The following is a 26,471-nucleotide window of genomic DNA, read 5'->3' on the forward strand; positions in this document are numbered from 1 at the left end:
GCAATCGCATGCTTATATTTAATTTTTTTTTTTTTGTGTGTGTGTGCTATGTCACGAGTGCTTTGAGCGGGCTATATAATGTGCAATAGGGTCATGAAATAAAACCAGTTGGAAGTTAGCGCTCACCCTGTCACCTGTCCCTTTTTCCCTTCATACTCAAACTGAGTTGCGCTAAAGGAAGTCACGAATACGATGCACCAACTTGCCCAATCCGCAGTACTTCTGTCCGTGGCACTCATCGCGGCGTTGCGGGAGGAGAATGAGAGGACGAAGTGAATGATGAGGAGTGGGTGAAGCACCGGGGGATCATTCAGGCAAAACGCCGGAAGCGTTCTCCGGAAGCCGGCAGCTGGCTTCCGGAGAACGGAAGCAGAAGCCGGCTTCCGGTTCCAGCTTTCGGAAGCCGGAGCTTGGCGTACATATACTATGCATATACATACAGGGAGAGGAGGAGGAGGATGAGCATGCGCAGTGCGGGTGTGGACGCCGCACAGCGGATGGAGGGAGGGACATAGCCCCGACCATAAGCTGCTTCGCATCTAAAAGCACCGTCTACAGCGCTCAGTGCGCCTGCGCGACACTCGTTGCAACCGCCAGCCAGCGGTGGCGCCGAGCAGACGCCCCGCGCTCTGGTGTTCCCTTTAACAGTGGACCGCTCTGTACGTCACGAACACATGTTACTCCGATGTGAAAGACCCAGACATTCCCTCTCCTCTTGCTCCTAACTCCTCTCGAACTCGGTTTGTTTTCTATGCCCACTGGTTCCTGCGGAGGGCCCTCCTGGGCGCGACTCTACAATTGCTAGTGGCTACAGCGGGGGCAGTGGGTCACGTGGCTTCCGCTTAACAAGTGTTTTCATGGCAATCGTGGAGCTCCTAGGTGCCTAGGGACATAATCTATTAGGGAATTTTTAGGCACTGGTCTGGCACAAGACGGTCTTTGGAAGGACCGCCAGTCCGCAGGCGCCAGTCCGCAGGCGCCAGGACAAGCGGGTGCAAGAGAGAAAATTGCGTCCGCGCTTGCGCAAGCGGATACTGCTCGTGTTTGTACCCCGGTTGCGCGGCGGAAGCCACGGTGCCGGGCGCCAGCGCGAAGCGGTGGTCGTTGGGGTGTTGCGGAGCGCAGCGATGGTATTTAGGAATACCATCGTTTCTCTCTCGCACCCGCTTGCCCTCGCGCCTGCGAGAGAGAAACGATGGTATTCCTAAAAATAAGCGCATCACTGTATCGATGATGCAAATATAATCTCACTATCGGGGAGGGAGCAGTCTACCTGAGTGGAGCAGTATTTCTTTATTTGGGGGGGGGGGGTTGCTACGCTACGCTCTGCAACACCCCAACGACCGCCGCTTCGCGTCGGCGCCCGGTATCGCGGCTTCCACCGCGGCACCGGGGTACAAACGCGAGCAGTATCCGCTTGTTTACACCACCACAGTTCACCGAGATCAAAACCCGTCATGCCACACCACCACTACTGCAAGGATTTCCGCCACTTGAACAAAAGCTACAATAAAAATGTCACAGTTTCGCCCTAAGGGCGAAGCAATGAATGCGATAGCAACAGCAATGTCATACGAAGTAAGGTGAGCGGCTTTGGTGGCAATATTAATTGTAGTAAACATGAGCTTAGTAAGTAAGCAGGTGTGCTGCGGCGAAAGTAGACCGACATGAAGAGAGACTCGATGACCACGAGAAGGCGCGTGTGAAATGGTGGTGTTGATGAGAAGCGCTTCCCGTGGGCAGCGCGTGCGAAGGGACACACCTGTAGCGCTGCACTGCCGATCCGGGCAGCATTGCATGTGTAGCGTGCGTTGGAAAATGTGGCCCGACTATTACTAACTGAATGAACAAGCGTGGTGTGAGCGCGCACAAACAAACATGAATAGATCACACTGAATGACTGCAGACAACGACGGTCAAAACGCTGGCAGCAAGCGCATACGCCGCAACGGACGAAGGTACGTGCGGTCTATCGCTGCAACGGAAACTGAGCGGCGAATGCACAGCGCATACAAAGGTCAGAGCCGTGTGGAGATAACAGACGGTGCGGGCGAGCGACAAGCGCGGTTGTTGGCAGAGTCGAAGTGTGCCCCCCCCCCCCCCCCCCCCCCCACCGCTCCCTCCGGCGCTGGCTTCCCGCTTCCTTGCTTGCGCGTGGGAGATTGAGTGCGTTCGCTCTTCGTGATAGCGCGCGTCCCCGCACGCTTTTATTGAGAAGGCCCGAAGTAATGAAAATTAAAAAGCAGCGTTGTGGGCGGCCTTCAGGCTGCCGGTTGTGGCGTCCAGGCCGTGCCTAGTCGCGACGCCCTCTGCCCAGGTCACCAGCCGGAGTTGGAGATCCGGCTCGGTGGTGGACAAAGCAGCCTCCCACTGCTGCGGACTGGTTAGGTGCCAAGAGGCAGGGGGCAAGTGTGCCGGGCAGGAGAATAAGATGCGATCGTAATCGGCGCGGGAGCTGTCACATAAGCGGCAGGCCGGCGAGTACGTCCCGGGGTGGAAGAGGGCAAGACGTGCAGGAGTAAGCAAGGTCGCTGCGCCCGGTCCCGGAGATAAGGGAGCCACGCTCAGTAACTAGCAGCCAACGCGCGGCCGCGCAGACCAGTGCTTCAGAAGTCCCTAAGCGATTATGTCCCTAGGCACCTAGGAGCTCCACGATTGCCATGGCAACACGTGTGAAGCGGAGGTCACGTGACCCGCAGAGCCACGCCTCCGCTGTACCTACTAGCTATTGTAAAGTCGCCTCCTGGGCACGGACGGACGTTTAGCATAGGCCATATACATCGTCGCTGTAAAACACGTATAGCTTACCCGATTAAATGGCTAGGTGACTATTTGTCACCGCCCCCTTTCATAGGGGATGCCATTAAATCATCGTCACCTGAAGTTTCTCTGGCATGAGCGACTGCAGACGGTAATGGTCCTGAGACGCATTCTTCGCTTTTGCACGATCCCGCTTTCGCTGTCTGTTTTCACGGTGTCTGTATTCACGTTGCTGCTATCTACGCCTCTCCGCTTTGTTAGCTTTTTCCTCCGACGTGAATGCGCTGCGCCGCACACCTGGCTTTTGTAGGTAACGGTAAGAGGCAACTGATGGCATCCCGAGGAGAAACTAAGTTAATCAGGCGCGAAGCCGCTCGCGCGGACTTGGGCGTATTTGACAAAAGGGACGTCCCCGCATTCGCTTAACGCCGCTGACGGGACGAGGCACGGCTGGCGCCAGGAGGTCCAAGGTGTTCATGGTAAAACTACGGTAACTTCAGGACACCCCGCAGGTGAGCGTCCTAGCTGCACTTTAACATGGCTGCTACCACTGGTACTGCGAAAAACACTTTTGAAGAATTTTTGTGACAGGATCATCACCTTGTCAGCGAGGGATGATGCAGAAATCCGGGGGGGGGGGGGGGAAGGGGTCAAGACATCCGGACATCCCCCCTGGATCCGCGCCTGCCATCAGTCGCTCTGTTTGACAGAGATTAGGTATCTCGACTCCCAGTTTTGATTGAAGAGCCTTGCTGGCATGTCTTTCTTTTGTTCTTTTCTTTTTTCCGAACTCCAGCATTGTTGGAATGTGTTTATAAATCTTTCTTGTTGATTCCCGTTTTAGTACCAATCCTTTTCGTTTACTTTAGCCAACCGGACACTTATCCTCTCTGCCTTTCGCCTCTTATTTTCCTTCCTTCCTTTAGTGCTGTTCTGAGTTTTACAGCTGTCAATTCGTGTTTACCATCAAGTATGGCATTTATTTCTAACCGCTTTTATGTGCCGGCCGATCACCTTACCGATGTAGCGTTGTACCCTTTGTGTCCTCTACCTTATGTTGCTTCGAATAAAGAGTAAATTGATAGTCAGCGCATTGTCCTGTCCATTTTTCACACGTCCAGTCGTCTTCGCTGTTTCGCCATAATTAATAACAAGAATTTGCTGTTTAATTACATAAGCTAAAAGTGAGAGTAGGTGACAAAACTGTAACAGCCCTAGCGTGCTTGCATTTCTCTTATGCGTAACCAGATGCTCTGCATATCAGGGACCCTCTTTAGCGACCCCGATCAACTGCTTTGACCAGCGGCAAAAGTGGACGCCTTGGGAATGCGCCATCAAGTGTGAAATCCCGAACCGGTTGCCGCTTGAATAAAAGCTGGGCGCGCCGTCTCGGCGATCTACGACGTCATGCGACGTCACTAATCGACACCACATCACGGCCTGTTTTGTTTCCTACGTCGAGACGTTTGCTAAGGTGGCGCGTAACATTAAGGAGGAAACCCGCGGGGCACTTTCCGAGCCGAGAGGCAATCGCTCTCCCTCCCAGCTGCTCGTCGCTCAGCCCAGACCAAGGACGGCCGCGCTCGCACGACGCAGCTCTCACCGTGTGCACCACCGCGAGTCTAGTCAGCCAACGGTGAGTTTCAGTCGGCGTTATTATGCCACGGGCCGTCGTTCGTGCAGTGAAGTGAAAACGGCGGGGTACTTCCCGTACGACTTTGCTTAAAACTACAATGGTCTGCTTCAGCTCGAATGTTCATCAGTAAACACTACGTGTATGCACAAAGTCCCCAAGGCGCTTTTTCTAAGCTTATGTGTCCAAACATATGGCGGCCGGCAGCATTGCTACACGAAGGCCTTTTAACGGCCTTAGCAGTTTAGTACCATGCACAGCGTATTCTTGCAATTTTTACGGTATTCTTAGAAATGCCGCACGCATGGGCGTCAACTTCGAAGACGGGGAGGCGGGCCGGGAGGAACTGCCAAGGTTGAATCCGTCTCGCCGCTAGCGGCGATAAGGTCTGTACTCACAAGCGTGGAGATTAGTTAAGGCGAGCATCGTGACTGTCCTGACGTGTGCTTTCACAGAAGTGAATCTGCCGCGTTGCTGACCACAAGATCGAGAGGAAAATGCGTGCAGGGCAACAATACAAATTACGAAACCCTGAGGAAAAAATGGCAACCTAAAATGAGAGAGTACTTTTTTTTTTCCTTTTCTGAATATAATGCACGCAACACCTTTAACGGACGTCGACATAAAGTGCGCCTGGAACGTTGTTCCGGTTGACATTAACGGGAGAATAATTTTCATAATATTATTATTTATTCCGCTGGTTGCCAGTCCTTATACAGAGACAGCATTATGACGACTGCTCAGAACAGAAGTCCGCTCTTATAAAAGTCCTATGGCCGATGCCGCAATAATTCCCACCACACATCTGTTACATGTGACCACTACACATGCACTTGATTTAAAAACCAACTATACCTCTTCGAAACTCCCTCTCTAACTCTCGAAAAAAAAAAAACAACTCTCGACTCGTACTATAAATTTGTGAGTCTACCTTTCCGTTCGCTTCTAACACTCTTTACCGTGCATGTTGTCTTACAATGACAAGAATGTCGCACCAACCTTCGTAACGCTCCCGTGTTGAAGAAGGGGCTCACATGTCAAGATGTCCCTTTCTAGCCCTCCAGACCCGTGTATTCTTCAAGCACGCGCAGTTATATAGTGACGTTTTGCAACCTACGCGTATAATAAAAAAATTAGCAGCAAATTAATCTTTTCGAGATGTTTGCCAACGTTAATGCGATTACAGATTTCTTAAGATGGGTGTGTAATTGGTGATGTTCTTTTTAATTGTTCGGCGAAATAGCCTTGCAGACGACTTCGCCGAACGAGCAAGCCCGGAGTTACGAAGCCTTGTGGAGTACCTAGAAGGCAATACCGATATGGTCCTTAGGGCATTTAAACGTATATGGGGTTCGTTTTCACGGCAAGACCACGTGCTCGTAAAGAACTCTCCAGTCCGTGCGAACCACCTTCGAGTTGTGCCTTCAGCTCTGCCAGTGGTTCTGCATGCCGTTCATGGCGATCCGACCGCTGGGTACACCTTAGATTCTCCCGTACGCTCATGAGGATTGAGGAGAAGTATTACTGGCCGCGCCTGACATGCCGCGACTGTCAGCGGCGCAATGGACCAAGGCTGGAGAGATTGCTGCAACCAATCGCGCCTCCTGGCTGACCGTTCCAGCAGATTTATTTTTAATGTGATAGCGTTAAGGGGGGGCGTCGCAGAAAATCCGGCGTCGGCAACCGGCGTGCGATGTCGGCGGGTGGCGGAGAAAATCATACCCAACCGCGCAGGCCCTCCGAATATATTTAGGTACATGCACATGTTCTATCATTAATGTTGCTCATACCTTGTCTTGCATTCTTGGCAAAGCTATTCCTCGGAATTTTGACAATGATAATCCACAAACAAATGTCATGAAACACTCACAGCGCATGTCTTTTATGTTAAATCTTCTCAGGCTGAAGTATGAAACAAAAACGGAAACCTGCAAATTACGCAATTATTTTGGCGCGGCTGTGCAATATCTTCGGGATCGCCCCACGCAAGAGGCCGCTTTTCTGCCAGGAAGCTCGCCTTCGTGCATAGCGTTCGCCGCCAGCGTTTCCCGGTGACCATTACGGTTGCTTAAGCTGCAGTTGTCGGGAAGCGTGAGAAGCAGTCGGGGATCTTTGAATGCTATCGTGTTCCACTCTTGAGAGCGAAGCTTAAGCGTCCTCAAATTCTTTATTGATTCATGATAGCTCAAATGTCCCGGAACGGGACATTACATATGCCTACTCAAAGCAATAAGTTTAGCTGCAACATAGAGCATTAGTTACCTTGCTTCACTGACGACGTCAGGCTCTACAACAATGCATTTTTTGGTTTCATACCTACTTAGTTACAAAAGTGGGCGAAATGCATGCGCCTTTGGTATAACACAGCACTCATAATGCACAACTAAACGAATGACAATCAACTGGTAACTTAAAGAAACGAAGGCGAACGTTCACTAATTCACGCTCAGTACGCTCAGTAAACAGTATGCTGGGCCAAGCACCTTAGTCGAACAAAGGTGGTCACCATCAGTGCCTCGTGGAAATGCATGCAGCGCAACACCTGCTTTCCTCTTTGCTCTCACGCCAGATCAGACAATTAAGCGCGATTAAATCGAAAAATTGGAGAGTAGAAAGCACTACTGATAATGAAAGCACCTCGAGCGCTTGTCGAATGGGTGCCGCGGCGCTATACAATTTACCTGCCGAGGGGCCCTCTTTAAAAGAATGGAGGGGATATATGTCCGGGAGAGTTCTTGATGCCGTTCAGAACAGCGACGACGGTGGCCCAATGACAAGCCGATAGCAACGGCAGCCTCGATGACGGCACGTCAACCACATACGACGGCACAACAGCTTGCATCTAGCGGACTCATTCAAGGTGGATGCAAACGCAGTTGTTGTTACCTAAAAACAAGTTCTTTCTTCTGCAAGACTTCTTCTGCAATTTATTCTGCGAATTCTTCTGTAAGAGAAATACGATGATTACACCTGGGACATGTGCCACAAAAGATGGACCAATGACTTTATGGACCAAGCAAGATTATTCATATAATGCTAGAAAACATCCGCGCCAACCACCATATGTTATAAACATGGTATAACTACTTCAATCAGGCAGTATATCGCAAACAACAATGTTTGAATTCAGTCATGTTATTCAGTTCTTTTAGCGTACATTGCCGCCTCTTAGGCTAGAAATAAAAGTCCATTGTTGTATTTGAGTTTCGTCCTGCATGTTATGAAACAATCCTGCATGGCGGGAGCGGTTCAACTTTATCACGGCAGGTAGCATCCAAGACATATCCGCCAGCTGTCTTCTTAAGTTGAAATCGTCCAATGCTCACCACATTCAGTCATCGTCGTCACCGCGATCTGTCATTAAATTTAAGCGCCTTCGTAAAATAAAGTGGCATTTGTTTCGTATTGATAAGCATTACAGCAGAAAAGAATTTGCAGGATGCATATATTACGACTGAAAATTCCTAATATAGAACTGGAAATAACTTTTTTAGCCACACGATACCCGTCATACCCTACAAACTATGCAAAAAATAAACTACTGGTGTATTGATAATAATTCCAGCCTACCTATCGCTTCTTCAAGTGTCGTTAACTTTTTAATGGTTTATTTTCGATAAGTTTTTCATCTTTTGCCCCTACAACTGACGTTGATATGAGTAGCACATGTCCCTGTTTCCCATATTTTTTTCGCTCTCTCTCTCTCTTTGCCCTCTTTCCAACCCCTATATCCCCCACCCCAGTGCAGCGTAGCAAACCGGAAACTCGCTTCTGGTTACCCTCCCTGCCTTTCCTCTCTCTCTGTTTTCCATAAATATTGAATGGACTGGAATTCTAAAACTAATCGTTTTTATCGTCATGCGGAAATGACAACCAAACAACATTTTCCGAAGCAAAAAAAAAAGTCATGAATTTTCTACAAGTTTTTAGCAGCCGATGGACCATCATATTTTTCCAGGGGTGTAAAAAATTGGTAAGATGGTTCCCTTTCACAAATCAGATAACAAGCATCTCCCCTTAATTACAGGCCGATTTCTCTGACAAGCATTTTTTAAAACTAATAAAACACATCTTAAACGAGACTTTTTATAACCTTTTAGAATCGAATACCTTTTTTCCTTACTACGCAACAATTAGGTGTAAGGAATTAATTGCTTTTACTGTAAGAAAAAATTGAGTGTTTTTAACCTTTATTTGCTTGCGATAATTTCTGGTTTACTGCGTTTATTGCAGATTTTCTATAGCACTTGAAAAAGTAATCCGGCTATAATACTTTTCAGCGTTTTCAGGTTTGATGGGGTTTTTTTTCCGAAACAGAAAAAAATAGATATAGAAAAGTAGCATGTGAGACATAACAAATCAAGCATGATTTAAACATAACAAATTTCTCATGACGCCTATAATTTTTTCGGTGAATATCTGTTTCACTAGCTTTATTCACGATGTAACGTGCTGTTTGACGACAGATTGTGTGCAACGATGTAGTTTCCATACACAGCGGCACACACATCCGGTGAACAGAACAGAGTTTCCGAGAAGCAGACTAGCAACGGCACAAAGTTGTACTGCTATGTACGATTCAATTGAATCAATTGGAATGTGTTTGCCGTCGAAACAATAAAAGAATTGTAACAGTTGCAGTGCTGTACTGAATAATATAGAAATAAGCTGGGCACACGCAACGCACATGTTGGAATCTGCATGAAGTGTTGATCAAATGCTATAAAAGTTATATGCACAGAAGATGATTGTCAATGTAGGCGAGAGCCGAATGTTTCGCGTTGGAGGCCAAATTTCGCCGCATACCGGAGGCGTTATTACTCGTCACGATGCCTTAGTCGCTATACCAACTTATGTTTGGTGGGAACTCTTTTCGATGGCATTTTGTAACACATTAAAGCGAATTTCTTGGCCCTACGAGACTTATTTGTAGTAAATCTATAAATGATAAAGGATTTGCCAAGAGAATGGCGAGCAGTCGTCAGAGGTCTGAACACTGTAGGGATTGAAATCTTGCACTTTGTATTTTAGATATTTTTTAGAGCGTCCGTTCCTGCGGCGAGCATCGGCGTCCATCGTAACCGAGCGAACCGCAAAGGATGAAAGACGGCGACAGAGACGAGAGCGTGAGAAGAAAAGCGTAGTGTCGCGCAACGATGGCTACGAGATGGCGCCACCAGAAACAAAGCGCTGCATGAGTCTGCGGCGGCTGCTGTGAATCGCGATCTCCCGATTAGCGAGAAAGTCTTCACTCCGTTTGCAACGTGAGACAGATTGTCCGCGCCAGCCAATATATCGCGAAATTAAAACACGTATTGAGCTGCGCTCAAATTTCGCATCAGGGGGTATCGTAATCATCGGTGAATTTTTTTTCTTTCAACAGCATGGCAAACGTTAGCTGGGATACCCTATGTACATAGGGTGTCCCATAATAAACTGAGCCTCTAAGACCTTCATTTATGAAAATTAATGTACGGCACTTTTGTACCTTTAAATATGGCCCCCAGTAAGTCCCATCATTCCTACCACGCCTAGATGACACGAGTCAAGACAACTTTTAGCGCCTACTTAAAAAACGACTGCGATACATTTCCATGCTGCTTCCGTGTCTTGTTCCATGCCAAAGCAATGTAATTTTCTCACCTCCCAAAGCATCCAAAGAATCCGCTTACCTGTTTTACAGTCCTGATGCGTCTTGAACTTCTTTGCGCACCTCCCGGTAAGAAGGGATATTGGTTTGATATGAAACAAGGTTTATAGTTATGACATTGGAGGCGATCTTGAAGCAGGTGTCGATGATAGCTTGAATCACGTTATCTATAAGCTTGGTAGAAACGACGGGACACTTCACTTACCGGGATCGTATAAAAAGGGATAAAATACCCGATAAATAATTTTCATAAATGAAGGTGTTAGGGGATCAGTCCCAGTCTTTATTGAACAACCCTCGCATACAACGACCGATAAGAAGGGGGTGGATACCGAGGATCCAGATTTTTGTGAAGCCAACATAAAATCAATCTGCATATGGGGGTTTTAATTGAAATGTATCAATGATAAGCTATAGGAAAATGAAAGTGGGCGAAAGAGCCGCTGGTGGGAGTGGTGGTATGTAGCCTCCCACCGGCGGCCAGCTGTTTTTTTGTCCAATTACATTCCCCTTTACATAATTAATTTTCACTTAAGTAAGTTTCTTAATTTCACTTACGTCGCTTTCTGACTTGCACGGCTGATCGCGATGACAAAATTGAAGCTAGCACTCCGTACATGCCATCTCAGCATTTAGAATATTGCAATTTACTTTCCAGTTGAGGAGCGCCAAATGTCTGGACACGCAGGCTGAGCAGCGGCGCAGCCGCGCCCGCGAGCGACGGAAACTGGCGATAAAGTGCAGCTCAACGTGGAGGCTCGGCCACGGCACGCCTTGATTTCCCGAGCAGCATGTGTCACGGGCAGCGCGCAATGGCAGGAAAAAGAGAGAAAAACATGCTGGGTGCGAGTCTTAAAGGATGGCGCTGTTTTGAAGCAACTTGTAAAATCCCTATATAATAAAAGTACCACCATAGGGTATCCCAGCTAACGTTAGCCAAGCTGTTCAAAGGAGAAAAAAAGATCACCGATGATTACGATACGCCCTGATGCGAAATTTTCCTCCGCCATCTCCTCTCCTAAAACGCTCGTTCTTTTTTTTTTTTTTTTTTTTTTTTTTTTTTTTTACGTTTTGCTTGCGAAAGCAAGTCGACGGTGGCGCTCCTCGAAAGTACCCGTTGAAGCTTTCAGGCCGGGCTGCGCAGAGTGACTTACAACATGGCTCTGAGGCGAAAAAAAATATAAAGTGAAAGCACGCGCTATCGTCGTCCAATCGGAGATACAGGAGAGAGTGGAGCGGCATTCGATGGCGAATGAAAATGAAATTATGGGGTTTTACGTGCCAACACCACGATCTGATTATGAGGCACGCCGTAGTGGGTGACTCCGGAATAATTTGGACCACCTGGGGTTCTTTAGCGTGCACCTAAATCTAAGTACACGGGTGTTTTCGCATTTCGCCGCGGCCGGGATTTGATCCCGCGACCTCGTGCTCAGCAGCCCAACACCATAGCCACTGAGCAACCACGGCGGGTGGCATTGGATGGCGGTACTTTTCCGAAGGGAGCGTGTCCTGATGAAGCCGCCATTTCACTCGTTGAGGCTTCATGCTCTACAGCAGGATATTCGCTTAGAATCCCTGGTTGAAGAACGCCGTCGGAGTCAGAAAGCAATTAAATTAAAATACGCCTTTGGTGTTCTCCTTTGGCAGGGCTTAGAATCTACTTTGAGTGACTATGAGCTTGATGAATGATTTCAGGAGCCGTATGTTGGAGGGGTAGCACCGGTGAGCACCTATGTATTAGAAAGTAGAGCTAGCAATTCCTATACCGCAATGCCTGCACTTATGTGCGCGACGATCTAGCGTGTTACTTTTAATCCAGCATGAAAACATAAGCATAAACAGCATAATCCAGCACAACACAGAATAATAGACAATGGCCAATCGGAGACTTTACTAATTTAGCGTCATGTAGTACCTGCATTTAGCAATGTACCTGCATAGATCACGTAAGCTAGTAAATAAGTAGTAAAAGGTTAGTTACGGTCCGTCGGAGGTAGAAACTGCCGCGGTGGCTAACTGTCTGCCATCTTTTTTTTTTCTTTAGGAGTGTCTGTCTTATATACAGCCACTGGTGCGAAATGATTGCACGTTACACTAGAGTCAAAGGCTATGCCTCAAAGATTGCTGTGCCTGCGGAGGTATCAGCCAGGTTGACAGATCTCATGCTCTGCGCGCAATTATTTCTTTCGAGCGTGTCTAAGGGTGCGTAATTAGCCGCAAGAGAAAATGTACTGAACAGCATGAGCTTGCATGCACGCATCCTGCAAACCATGGGGACGACAATCACACTGGAAGCCCCTACTTCTTCGTGAAAGTGGACTCTTTTCTTTGCGCGAATAGGTTGATGGCATCGAAAGTTGAGTGTTTTTCTCGCGACTATTACAAGTTCAAAGAGCTAGTTGATTATCACAAAGCAGCGGCTTGGCGGGAGCTGGTTCAGATAGAAACAGAAATTAATGACTTGGAACAAGAAAGCTACGCCAATATTTCGAGTTCTGAGGCCTCTGATCATGAAGCCCTATTTGCGAAACTTAACATGAAATATAGTTTGCAGTTGGCGCAAGTTGGAATCAGCTAGCGCAAGACAGGGGTAATTGCAGATCGCAGGGAGAGGCCTTCGTCCTGCAGTGGACATAAATATAGGCTGATGATGATGACAGTTAGGAGACGCAATATGGCGCCACCACATACAATGTGAAATCGAACACTTAAAAAAATTGCACCCTTTGGGGGCTCTGGTAGCGTATCGTGAAACTGGACACGATACGCTCTTTCGTTTGCGCGAATAGGTTGATGGCATCGAAGTTTGAGTGTTTTTCTCGCGATTATTACAAGTTACCGCCTTGCACGCCTTCTTGAAAAGTCTGAGCTCGCTACTTTCCGGTCGAGAATGGTTCGTCACGCTGATAACATCCATGCCGTTCATGACCAGGAAGTACCGGGCGCGCAGCATTAAAGAAAGGAAAGGCGCGCCACATAGATGACGATTATCGTTGTGGGACAAGATAAGGCCCAATAGGCGCAAACGTTTTTAAGATTGAAGGCGGACCCAGATATTCTATGCGCATGTCGAGAGGGGCCCTCAAGCTGTGGAAAGACAGTGTTCACGTGAATGATAACTGTGCAAAGTGTTTCCTTGAGTGTCTTTGGAGTGGCTGTGCACTGATTGCCCTTTTACTACGGGGCAGTGCCGCTGTTTTGCAGCTTATCGTGCTGCTGCTTAACGACCTTTTAACATGTTTACCTATAGCCCCCCTATGCATTCCTCGCATACATTCCCAGCGGGTTACCCTGGCCGGTTTACGTCCGTATCACGCTGCGTGGGCCGATCCCGCCGATTAGAGCACTGCACGGTCTCGGGCTTACCCGAAAGCCCGGGCCCGGCCGGGATGGGTAGGGCAGTTTTTTTCACGGGCCGGGCACGGCATGTGCTTTTTGACCCGGGCCCCGGCCGGGCTCGGGTATTTTGGCTCGGGTCCGGGCCGGGCTCGGACTTTCGGGTGGTGTGCATGTAACGTGCAGCGAGTTATCCTCGCGCGTCTCGACTCTGAAAAACCTGTTGCCCCGGCGCAGCTGGAAGCTAGCAGTGCTACTCCTGTGTACTTCCCTTTTCTTCTTCCGTCGTATTTTGCGCTGTTCGAACAGAATGTAAAAGTCCAGAAAGAGCGAAGTCGCCTCAAACCAAAATATGCCATTGTATTCCTTACCTAAATCAATGTAATTAATGCTTTCAGCATGGTGCAAGCACGTTCGCGACTTGCTGATTCTTCAAAGACGAATTGGTAAAACGATGACTGGTAAGATAATTCGTCGCGCGGCTGAAATATGGCACTGTGTCCATCCATGATTGCACGCATGTTCTTAACCGGCCGCCTAGCAGCAGCGCATTACGCTGCACCATGGGGGAATGAGAAGCTTTCTTTCTCCATTTACTCGATCCATGCGCTGCGCTCACGACCGGTCGCGGCTGCGCTTCGGCTATAGTGTACTAGAATATGGTTGAGTGGGACGAGCGGCTGGGGCGGCGCATGCTTTGCAGTGTGGCGCCCGACGTGGATGAATACTGTGGTGGCGCTGCGATAGAAGTGGATTTAGCCGCATCAAGTTCGCGTCGTTGGAAACTGCTGGCGATACTGCTCGGCAAGGTCATTGGTACTACTTCGAGCGCTGGTATTTGCGTTCAGACCGCTCAAATGGTGTTCATAATTACATATGACATGTATTTATGCCTAAGAATAACTTTCTTTCATTCTATTCCTTATTTTATTTTTTTTAATGCCGCTCGGTGATCTTTTTCGGTCTCGGACTGGGTTCGGGCCGGTTTCGAGCCGGGATCAGGCTGGGCTCGGGCCTAAGGTAAAGGGTACCCGCGCGGGCCGGGCCGGGCGGGTAATGTAGATTATTTCCGGGCCCGGGCCGGGCCCGGGTCTCGTCATAAAGCTTTTGGTCGGGCACGGGCGGGAAGCCCAACGTAAAAACGGGCCCGGGCCGGGCCCGGCCTGACAAAAATCGGCCCGTGCAATGCTCAACCGCAGATAGTGCAATACTGGGCCGACCCGCGGCGGAGGGGGGGGGGGGGGGGGGGGGCAGGCTTCAAGCACTCCGCCAGCTTTGAAAAATAAGTTTAATATCTCGGCTCCAAATAGAACCACATAAATTCGGTGATGCAAGCGAAACACTATCTGTATATAAGAAAGTGAACTTAGTGGGGCAAGTTGGCCTTCATGCGCTTTATTTGTTTTGAATCCTGTCTGACGAAGGACACAGTGCTGTTCTTTCTAGCTCCGGTTTATTTCTGTGCAAATCTAAGTGCATCCGCTGGTCTTCGCTCCTTGCTCGGTCGTGATGAACGTGGACCACTCCGCACGTCGGCGGCGGCGTCCGCGGCGGTCGCCTTTAGGAAGGGGATCGGTCAACAGAGCGACAGCGAGGACACTCATGTCTATTCTCTCAGCAGTGAGGAGCTTTCCGATGACGACTTCCAACTTGTGCAGAGCCGCAATGCGAAGAGAAGGAACACTAGGACGTCTTCATCATGAAGTACGCTAACAGTAAGACACACGCAGAGGCCGGAGGCCAATACCATCATATTTGTGCCCGTGCTTCCTACCATTAGCATGAAGCTACTCAACAGACAATCTGCGTCGATGTCACTGGAAGCCCTGGTGCCCAACTAAATATCAGACATTCGAGTGAACACCCCAAAAAATCTACTAGCGGTCGATGTCCAGCATGTGGGTGCTCTGGCCACTCTACGCAGCGTAACATACCTAGATGGCATTCAGGTGGGCTCCAACATCCCTCTGGGATCTGATGTAGTCACCGGCGTTTTCTACGACGTAGACGTGGCCATCCCTAATAACGACTTGCCGATTCTTGTCAAGCCAGCTAATGACGAGGTAACTGTTGATGTTACTCGGCTAGACAGTTCACGCTGCGTGAAGATTGCATTCAAGGGTAAATATCTACCTTCGCATTTTAATGTGGGACACTTCAGACATGCTGTGCGACCTTTCATTCTGAAGCCTCTTCAATGCCGCAAATGCGTGAAACTGGGACACGTGTGCAGCGTCTGTGAAAACCAAGCAGCATGCCCCCGCTGCGCCGAGCCCCACGCTGCAGATAAATGTGGCGCCACTGTAATGAAGTGTTTGAACTGCAGCGGGTCACAAGAGGCTTCATCGAAGAATTGCTCACATAATAAGGAAATGGCCATCTTGAAAAAAAAATGGTGAGATTCATCTCATCGCGAAGCCGCCACAAAAATCAGGAGGCGACGTTCCCGTCGGCGATGGGAACTTCAAGGCAGGCCTCTACGACGCGCCTTCCACTTCCCATGACATCACCTCCTCCTCTGCCGCCCAAACCATACAATGCGGAAAGGACCGCGAAGGACAAGGCCATTGAGAAGACATCTGCCGAATCTTGGCCGGCCCTACCAAAACGACAGCAAGCACCAACAGGATCGCAGCAAACTTCTGATGGAAGTCCCGGCGTCTACTGTCGGTGATTTGTCCAACCAGGACAGGCAAGTGACTGTAATGCTGCAGTCGCTAATTTATACAATCCGCATGATCCTCAACAAGCTGCAAACACCAGCAGCTCGAAGTGCTCTGCAAATACTGGATGCACTAAATCCAGTGCTTGCTAGCATCATCTAAGCACCATGGATCGACCAATAGTCCCCTTCCGCACAGAAGTTAAAGGTGCGTCAATCTTCTAATGGAATGCTAGAGGTCTCAGGACCCGCATAGCAGACTTTAACCAATTACAAATCGTTTCCCCATACATGGTCATTTGCGAACCAAATACATCAACTCCACTCAGACTGTCTGGTTACGAACCTTTCGTCTCGTCCACATGCGGAGCTTGCAGCAAAGTAATCATCTGCATCCGCACGGATTTTACGTATGTCGATCACGTGGTAGAGCCTCATGACCACAAGCAGTATGTCTGCCTGCATGTAAAAAAGAAGACTGTGTCATTTACACTTATTTTAGCCTACATATCCCCAGCGGGTCACTTTGGCGGCAAAAGGCTCAAGAAAATATTGCTAATGACCACAGGGGCACAGTGCGTTATCACAAGTGATTTCAACACGCATCACCAGCTATGGGCCAAGCACTAAAATAGATTCCACAGGCAGGAGTCTTGCCTCCTTTGCTGCCGACCATGATATGTGCTGTGTGAATGATGACAAGCCTACATTTCTGCGAGGCACGACCTATAGCAGCTGTTTAGATTTGACTTTGGTGTCACGGCGCTTCGCCTCGAGCGTCCAAGGGTTTACGGACATAGATAAACATCGAAGCGACCATATTCCAACATACATAATGATTAGCGGAGTTGAGCAATGCTCAACTCCACAGATGCTCCATATGCTCCTTAAACCTTGACCACAGATGAGTGGTCAAGGTTTAAGGAGCATATGGATGATGCATGTCGGGAATGCCTTTCACACAATATACAAGATGAAATCGCCGAAGCAATAAAAACATTCATGTGCTCGCTGACAAGGTCAGCAAGGCGAACACACTTCGACACAGAACTTGAGAGGCTGCGTGCCGCACGCGGTATCGGCGCACGAAGTCCGTCCTAGATCTGAGGGCTTCACGACGCATACAAAAGAAAGTCCAGCGTCGTATGGATAAATTGGAATACAAGCGATGGAAATCTTTCTGTTAGACCCCCGAAGATAGATCGCTCTTGCATATGTGGAGAACGGTTAGGGGTCTTCGCTCATGTCCGCATCAAAGGAAGCCTTTTGCTGCTCTGGCCCTCTACCAACGCCGCTCGCAGTTTCAAGTGGATCAAGAGTTCTGTGTGCGGGTTGCTGGGTCCATGATCATTCCTACTGACGCGGCACTGAACGACGTCCCTGAGGCACGTGTACCAAAACCGAACGTGCCATTTCCGCTTGAAGAGCTCGACGCTGGAATGGTGACCTGCAGGCGTTCTTCGTCACCATGCAGGACGAGATGGCACCACGTACGCTGCCCTATGCCACCTTGGACATGACGCACGTAGTGAGCTGCTCAACTACTACAATGAGTCTTGGCGAAACGGCGTCGTTCCTAAACAATGGAAATCGAGTTGCTAGATCCTCATTCTGAAGCCTAAAAAGTCTCCGCTTGATTTATCATCATATCGACCGATTGCGCTATCGAGCTGCGTCGGCAAAGTGATGGAAAGAATGATTCTTGCTCACTTGGAATGGTACCTCGAGCGATTCAACATCTATCCGGACTGGCTTTCGTCGAGGTCGCTCATCCATCGACAATGTTATTGACCTTGTTACCTGGTTCAAAGAACAGAAAGTCCTCAAGCGCCTACCAGTTGTACTTTTTTCTCGATGTCAAAGGAGCATATGACAACGTCGCCCATGAAGCCGTACTGAATTCACTTGAGGCTGTGGGAGTGGGTGGCCAGATGTATCAATGGATTCGTGACTATTTGACTGAGAGGTGCTTTTTCTTACAGACTAAAGACGACCCAACTTCGGAACATTACATCTGCCGTGGTGTGCGGCAGGGTGGAGTGTTGAGCCCTATATCGTTCAACCTCGTCTTGGTAGGACTTATGGAGTATTTACCGCGGACAGTTCATGTGTCTATATATACGCCGACATTTGCATCTGGGCCTCTGCGGTGACTTGCCCTCAGGTACAGGCCAGGCTTCAGCGGGCGGCAAACATGACGGCGTCTTATCTACGAGAACAAGGCCTCAGTGTGTCTACTGAAAAGTGCGCATTAGTTGGATTTACGCGCAAAAAATGTCATTGTATCCCGTTTCGATGTGTCCTAGGTTGAGAAGCATCGCTTTCTAGGTGTCATCACCAACCGCAACCTCTCGTGGACGCCTGACTGCATCTATCTGACCAAGAACTTATTTGTTATTGCACAGGTCTTCAAATTTCTCTGCGGGAAAAACTTGGGGTACACCAGTCCATTCTATACTGCAGCTGTACAAGGACTCCTCCGTTACAGTCTGCCAGTTTTGTCAAATACATGCCAGACGAACATTTGCGGTCTGGAGAGCATACAAGGTCAAGCCCTACGCACGTGTTTAGGACTACCTCGGTGCACCTCAACAACAGCAATAGCCATCGCGAGAGACCATACGATCCAGACACACGTAGCTGTCGACTCCCTCAGAGCGCACATTCGTCATCTGTCAAGGATCCCCGACCATAACCTAGCTTCCCTACCAGCCTAGAGACCTCAAGGTTGTTTTCGCGAAATGCGAAAGCAACCGTGTACTTTGATTTAGGTGCACGTTAAAGAACCCCAGGTGGTCCAAATTTCCGAAGTCCCCCACTACGGCGTGCCTCAGATCGTGGTTTTGGCACGTAAAACCCCATCATTTTTTTTCAGTACTCACTCTCTCCCTCTTTTCCTCTTTCTATTCCTCCTTTCTCTTACCCCTAGTGTAGGGTAGCAAACCGGACGCTCGTCTGGTTGACCTCCCTGCCTTTCCTCTCCTCTCTCTCTTGACGAATAATGAGAGGGGGCACCTGTGCACGTGGCCTGCGCTTCCGTGGTTATAACGTCACGCTCCGGCGCGGCTACAGCAGCGGTTGCGGCAGATGTATGGGGGGAGCGGTGACCGCGGCGGCGCTTGGGTCGGCGTAGTGTGGTGCCGTATGAAAAAAAAAATGTAGGATTTCAAAATGTTGCTAGAACGTTTATTGTTGTTGTTAGAACGTTTATTTGATTTCATAATGTCTGCAACCATGTATGCAGCCTAAACCAGCTTCGCCGGTAATCTGTTCCCATATGAATGTTGCAGCCCCACGAATTTTTCAGAAATATTCAGAAAGGTGCTAAGCGCTTTTCATAAACGCACTGAATATTTGTTTTGGGATAACGCTCTCTACTTGATGAGGCAATGACCGAAATACAGACAAGTACGCAACTTAAGCTACTTTTGTCTACATTCTTATCCGAGATTCGCTGATAAACTACACTTACTAGAGCGAAAATTCGGCGTGGTATATTGAGATTTCTATTCACCTTCAAAAATCGGTATACCTCATGAGTAGCGTCACAACTGGCGCAGTAAACAGAAGTAAGGGTAAAGGTACGAGCCAGTGCCAAGCAGATCTTACGACGGAAAAGCCTTATCATTCGGGCTGTAGATATGCCACCGTAAGAAAGAAGTTATTTTATTGCGATAGCAATTATATGGACACTCCAAGCGGATTTCTGCCGTCGGCGTCGCCGTCGCCGTGAGGTTCCGTATTAAGTCTAACGGCGATGAAATCTTTAGTTTAGACGTTCTTGTTGTTGGGCGAGTTGGTACATATTACCGAACATCGTTTAACTGCGCGAACAAACGAACCACAGAGACAGCATGGAACAAGGATAGGCGCAGACTTGCAACGAATCATTATTCCACAAAGACCACATATAAGTACAACCAGGGGCGGACCCAGGTTTTTTCTGAGGGGGGGGTCAGCTTCTGTCAATGATGATGATGATGATGATGATGATAGTATAGCCTTTATCATTTACCGAAATTCACCGTTTCTGCTCACGATAAACCCGCGTTTTATACGACTAGAGCAGCACCTGTAGCCTACAAGGCTTGAGAAGGCAAGCCACTTTTTTTTCTTCTTTTTTTGTATTTATTGCCAAGAAGTTCGCGCTGTTTTATTGCGATAGCAATTATACGAACACTCAAAGGCAGATTTCTGCCGTTGCCGTCGCCGTGAGGTTCCGTATGGCGTCAATGGAGATGAAATCGTCGCCGCGCGCCGAACGCTGTATGTGCGAGTGAAAGGGCGCGAGGGGCGCGCGCTTTCACGGGGAGTGAACGCACGGCGGAGAACAAACGCGCGTTCTGCGCCGTGCTCCCTTATGGGCTGCAGAAGTAGGCGTCTCTTTTCTCCTTTACAATCACCATATATGTAGAGCAAACGCGCCTTCTTCCGACGCGCGAGAGGCCGTGGGGGAGGGGTAGGGAGGGGAGGCGACGTTTAGCTGCGGCACGAAGTGCCTATTTATATCAGAGGCTCCGGCAACAGTCACCAACGCCGCACGCATTTTGAGCGAACGCGGGCAAAACGCCGACGGCGTCGACAACAGTTCTGCGTGTTGCCGGTGCTGCTGCATGTCCAAGTTTAAACAGCTGATAAAGCTAATATCATTACTCCGTATAGCTCTCTACAAATTTGCTATCGCAATTGATGCTTCGCCTTTCAGGTGAAACTGCGACAACTTTTTTATTCCCCTTCCGCCACTGTCATCATGAAAACGAGTGTTACCTCGCGCCATCTAGCCCGCCGTGGTGGCTCAGTCAGTTCAGGTATTGCGCTGCTGAGCACGAGATCGCGCGATCGCATCCTGGCCGCGGCGGCCGCATTTCGATGTAGGCGAAATGCAAAAACGCCCGTGTGCTTGCGTTGTAGTGCGCGTTAAAGAACCCCAGGTGGTCAAAATTAATCCGGGGCCCTCCACTACGGCGTGGTGGGTGGGTAAACTTTATTGATTCACGACAGAATCATGTGAGGGGGGGGGGAGGGGAGAAAGGGAAGCAGGACGACGATGGGCCCTCAGGCCGCTCTAGATGGCTGGGCACATTTGTGCTTCGGCGAGCCCTCTGGCCCAGCCCACTGTCCGAAGCTGTAAGTCCGGTTGCGAGCTGCGCAGAGCAGCCTCCCATCGCTCCTGGTGTTCTGACCCTCGCCACGGGGGCTTGGGCTTGTTCGGGCAATTTAGAAAGATGTGGGCAAAGTCAGCTCTGGTGCTAGGACACAAGTGGCAGTGAGGAGAGGTTTCCCGGTGTGTAATAATCGACAGAAGAAAAGGGGTCGTAACTGTGGCTGTTTGAAGTCTTCGCCACAAAGCCTGGTCACTTCTGGGAAGAGATTTATGCGGCGGGGGGTAGATTAGGCGGGAATTTCTGTAGAACAGGGTGAGGTCATGGTAGCTGACGGCGTGTCTCATAATCAGAACTGGTTTTGGCACGTAAAACCCCAGAAAGAGGAAGAAGACCTGTAGCGAAGCCAGGTACGGTTTCTCCGTGCTTATAGTAAAAGGACGTTACCCAATACAGCCATGTGCTTGGCGGCTGTGCCTGATCATGCAGGTTGTTCAAAACTAAGCTTTATCGTTTTCTTAAAGTTAGGCACTGGGAGGCACGCGAAGATCACCTGTGCAAATAAGTTATGTGGCCAGGGGGGCACAAAGTGAGATGATAATTATCGCTGTGAGCAGCCCAATTAACTAAAATTGAACAATTATTTTTGTCGACTGCAGTAAGTGGGTATGTTTGTATTGAAAACCTAGAGGCAGTCGTGTTTCTACACAGTATCAGTCGGAAGAATTATTCTAGCGTGTTCGTGCTCCGAGATATCCGACTCCAAATTTCAATTGCACTGCGCAGAGTTATCGACTCGACGCGAGAGCGGTTTATGCTTTGCGTTGCTGTGGAAGGGAGGCATTTTGAACATTTTTAGGGCATTGACATCTTGATGCGTGAAGTGTTGTCATGAGATTTGTGCATGACAACACCAAAGTTAAAGCGGCAGTATGAAATATTCGTTAGCATAGCTAAAAAGGTTTCTGCTGTTGATGGTGCAGTTGTTGCTTTTGATTTCAATAAAACTTACAATACTTGGAAATCAGCAGTCACTTTATTTGCGTAGCCCAAACAAGGACCATGCCCGGTCGTCTAGTCACCATTACGCACGCGCACTGGCCTCCGGCTTCTCCGCTCGCGCCATTATCTCGGCATGGCAGCTGCCGCCATCTTTACAGGCTGCGCGGTCGCGTGTTACGACAGCGGTTACGGGTTCTTCGATTTTTTTTTCGCCAGCCGTGAGGGGAAGGGGGGCAGTTATTATCTTTGCCAATGCCTCCGCCGCGTTGTCAGACTAAACGCTGCACCCAACAGCCGCGTCACATCAGGGAGGAGCTTTGCGCTGATCCTCACTCTCTTGCATGCGTAATCATGCGAACGAGAATTAAAATTTGGAGTTGGATATATCGGAGCATAGACAAGCTAGAAGAATTCTTCCAAGTGAAACTATGCAGAAACACGACTGCCTCTAACTTTTGAATACAAACATATACACTTACTGCAGTCAATAAAAAGTTAATTATTAAATTTTAGTTAATTCGGTTGCTGACAGCGATAATTATCTCACTTTGTGTCCCCCTGGCCACACAACTTATTTGCGCAGGTGGTATTCACGTGCCTCCCAGTGCCTAATTTTAAGAAAACCATAAAGCTTAATTTTGAACACCCGGTATATCAGCCTGTATTGTTCTTAAAATAAAATTTGGGATGGTCTGTCGCAGGTTCGTTATAAATGCGTAAGCACGGGTCCGGCATTGGAGTTCTGTTGGGACACCTTGATTTCCTTAAGAAGATTCTTTGTGTTCGGCTGAGACACCTTCGTTTCAACGCGGCAACCACTACGCTGGTTGTTTACGATATGCGAATCACCGCGTATGAAGACTCACGACGCCACCTACAAGAAGAACGATGTGGCGTAGTAGCCGTGAGCGCGAGCCAGCGTCTTCATGTTTTGTTTCCCACGCGACGTCATCCTTTTACACAAGGCGCGCATCTGCTTCCATTTCTCTAACCACGCGACGCCATCCTAGGCCCGCGCGCTGGCGTTGGCCGCTGACGTCACGCTCCCCCATTTCGCAGCCCCTGCTCGAGGCTTCGCCCCGCTCCGCGAGAACGCCCACTCAGATAAACGGATCCGGTTGGCTTGAGCCTCCTATGCTTAATGTACGACAATAAAACTGCGAAGTTACAATTAAAAACTTGTAGCGTACGAACGGTACTGTGCTCGTACTGGATATTGTCAACGTGTAACTGTGATCACAATGAGTGCTACAGTTAAAAAAAAAAGTTGTCTATGCGTAGTTTTTAGTTTAGCTGTCAGTTGTTATTATTTATATATGAACACTTCAGCGAGAGATCTCTTTCATTAAGCAGGTTGGTCGCGGAGCCGATGACAGCAAATGAGGCAACCGATGACACCCCAATGGGGAACTAAGTTGATCAGGCGCGAAGGCGCTCGCGCGGACATCGGCGTGCTTGGCAAAAGGGACGTCCCCTCGTTCATTCGACGCCACCGACGGGACGAGTAAGGCACGGCCGGCGCCAGGAGGTCCAAGGTGTTCATGAGAAACAATAACTACGGCAACATCGCGACACCACACCCCTACGGAATATAACTAAGCTTGACAGCGAGCTGGCTTTACGTCTACATGGCTGCTACCACTGGTACTCGCGAAAAATACTTTTGAAAAATGCTGGTGGCCATATTTTTTTGCGACAGGGCCATCCCCCTGTCAGCGGGGGGGGGGGGGGGGATGCAGAAATCTGAGGGGGGGGGTCAGGACATCCGGACATCCCCCCTGGATCCGCGCCTGTATATATATATATATATATATATATATATATATATATACATATATAGGTAGGTTTCGGAAAGCTGGTCGGGCCCCAGCTCCCCCCCGGAAAAATGAAAACTTTCCGACTATGATTGCCACAGAAAGTTGTCCGCGAGTATAGAGAAAGCGATTGTGGGAGCCGGAACATATCATAGACGTCAGGATTTAGACACCACTCATTTCCAGTTTGCAAACGGCATGCTCGTTTCGAAACATTGCATTCTCGACAGATAAGTAGTAGAGACGCTAGCAAGACAGATGATGGTTATCGTTTGAGGCCAAGGTACGCCCCCAGGGTGTACCTTGGCAGGGGTGTACCCCGCCTTTTTTTTGTGTGTAATGATTGTACCCTTTGGGAGTGAACTTGTCATCAAATATTGATCTTGTCACCAAACTATAAGTCCTGTGTCGCGCTATTTAACCCCTCAATACCCAGTGTCGAGAATTCGCGATATGCCGAATAATCGTTAATTCCACATTAACGCACAGAAATAAGGGCTGGTCTTGGTATTTTGTGTTCTCCATAGGCAAGCACATTTGGTGAGAATTTTGGATCGTCACTTACGGGCAGTAATCCGAAAGAAGACTCATGAAACGAGCCTACATGCTTATATTTAATTTCATTCTGAAGTTATGCGACATGGCAATTGACCCAAGCGAAAAAAAAATAGGCTGTAGTCGAGCATGTGAAATTTATTTATTTATTTATGCTAAAACCTACAGTGCCCGTAGGGTATTATAGTAGGGGGAAAATGAGATGTAAAAAAAAAGGCAAAAGAAAACGCACCAATCAAAGGAAAACACGACGACTATGTGTACAAACGGAACACGAAGCGCCAGGCAAGAGTAAAAACAGGACACTGAGTTGGTAGAACAAGGTTACAGGCAGGGGCGGATCCAGGTTTTTTCTGAGGGGGGGGGTCAGCTTCTGTCAATGATGATGATGATGATAGTAGCCTTTCTTATTTACCAAAATTCACCGTTTCTGCTCACGATAAACCCGCGTTTTATACGGCTAGAGGAACACCTGTAGCCCACCGTGGTGGCTCAGTCAGCTCAGGCGTTGCGCTGCTGAGCACGAGATCGCGGGATCGAATACCAGCCGCGGCGGCCGCATTTCGATGGAGGTGAAAGGCAAAAACGCCCGTGTGCTTGCGTTGTAGTGCACGTTAAAGAACCCCAGGTGGTCAAAAGTAATCCGGAGCCTTCCACTACAGCGTCAGAACTGGTTTTGGCATGTAAACGCCCAGAAAGAGGAAGACCTGTAGCGAAGCCAAATATCGGTTTCTCCGAGCTTATAGGACAAGGACGTTACCCAATACAGCCATGTGCTTGGCGGCTGTGCCTGATAATACAGGGTGTTCAAAACTAAGCTTTATGCTTTTCTTAAAATTAGGCACTGGGAGGCACGCGAAGACCACCTGTGCAAATAAGTTATGTGGACAGGGGGCCACAAAGTGAGATGATAATTATCGCTGTGAGCAGCCCAATTAACTAAAATTGAACAATTATTTTTGCCGACTGCAGTAAGTAGGTATGTTTGTATCGAAAACTTAGAGGCAGTCGTGTTTCTAAACAGTATCAGTCGGAAGAATTATTCTAGCGTGTTCGTGCTCGGATATATCAGACTCCAAATTTCAATTGTCGTACTGCGCAGAGTTATCGAGTCGACGCGAGAGCGGTTTATGCTTTGCGTTGCTGTGGAAGAGAGGCATTTTGAACATTTTTAGGGCATTGACATTTTCATTGGGTGAAGTCTTGTCATGAGATTTGTGCATGACAACACCAAACTTAAAGCGGCAGTATGAAATATTCGTTAGCATAGCTAAAAAGGTTTCTGCTGTTGATGGTGCAGGTGTTGGTCTTGATTTCAATAAAACTTACAATACTTGGAAATCTGCAATCACTTTATTTGCGTAGCCCAGGCAAGCACCATGCCCGGTCGTCTAGTCACCTTTACGCACGCGCACTGCCCTCCGGCTTCTCCGCTCGCGCCATTATCTCGGCATGGCAGCTGCCGCCATCTTTACAGGCTGCACGGTCGCGTGTTACGACAGCAGTTACGGGTTCTTTGATTTTTTTTTTATTTCACCAGCCGTGAGGGGAAGGGGGACAGTTATTATCTTTGCCAATGCCTCCGCCCCGTTGTCAGACTAAATGCCGCACGCAATCGCCGCGTCACATCAGGGAGGAGCTTTGCGGTGATCCTCACTGTCTTGTATGCGTAATCATGCGAACGACAATTTAAATTTGGAGTTGGATATCTCGGAGCACAGACATGCTAGAAGAATTCTTCAGAGTGAAACTGTGTAGAAACACGAGTGCCTCTAACTTTTGAATACAAGCATACACACTTACTGCATTCAATAAAAAGCCAATTATTCAATTTTAGGTAATTCGGCTGCAGACAGCGATAATTATCATCTCACTTTGTGTCCCCCTGACCACATAGCTTATTTGCGCAGGTGGTCTTCAAGTGCCTCCCAGTGCCTAATTTTAAGAAAATAAA

At 48.7% G+C, this 26,471-nt stretch overlaps 1 protein-coding gene across 4 annotated transcripts in view; it reads left to right on the top strand.

Annotated features, from left to right (window-relative positions):
• The window catches only part of LOC119453950 (phenoloxidase-activating factor 2), a 208,381-nt gene that overhangs the window by 58,614 nt on the left and 123,296 nt on the right, over positions 1 to 26,471 (top strand). The gene's annotated exons all lie outside the window — the stretch shown is intronic.

The sequence above is a fragment of the Dermacentor silvarum genome, chromosome 5, assembly GCF_013339745.2.
Source record: "Dermacentor silvarum isolate Dsil-2018 chromosome 5, BIME_Dsil_1.4, whole genome shotgun sequence".
NCBI classification, from domain to species: Eukaryota; Metazoa; Arthropoda; class Arachnida; order Ixodida; family Ixodidae; genus Dermacentor; species Dermacentor silvarum.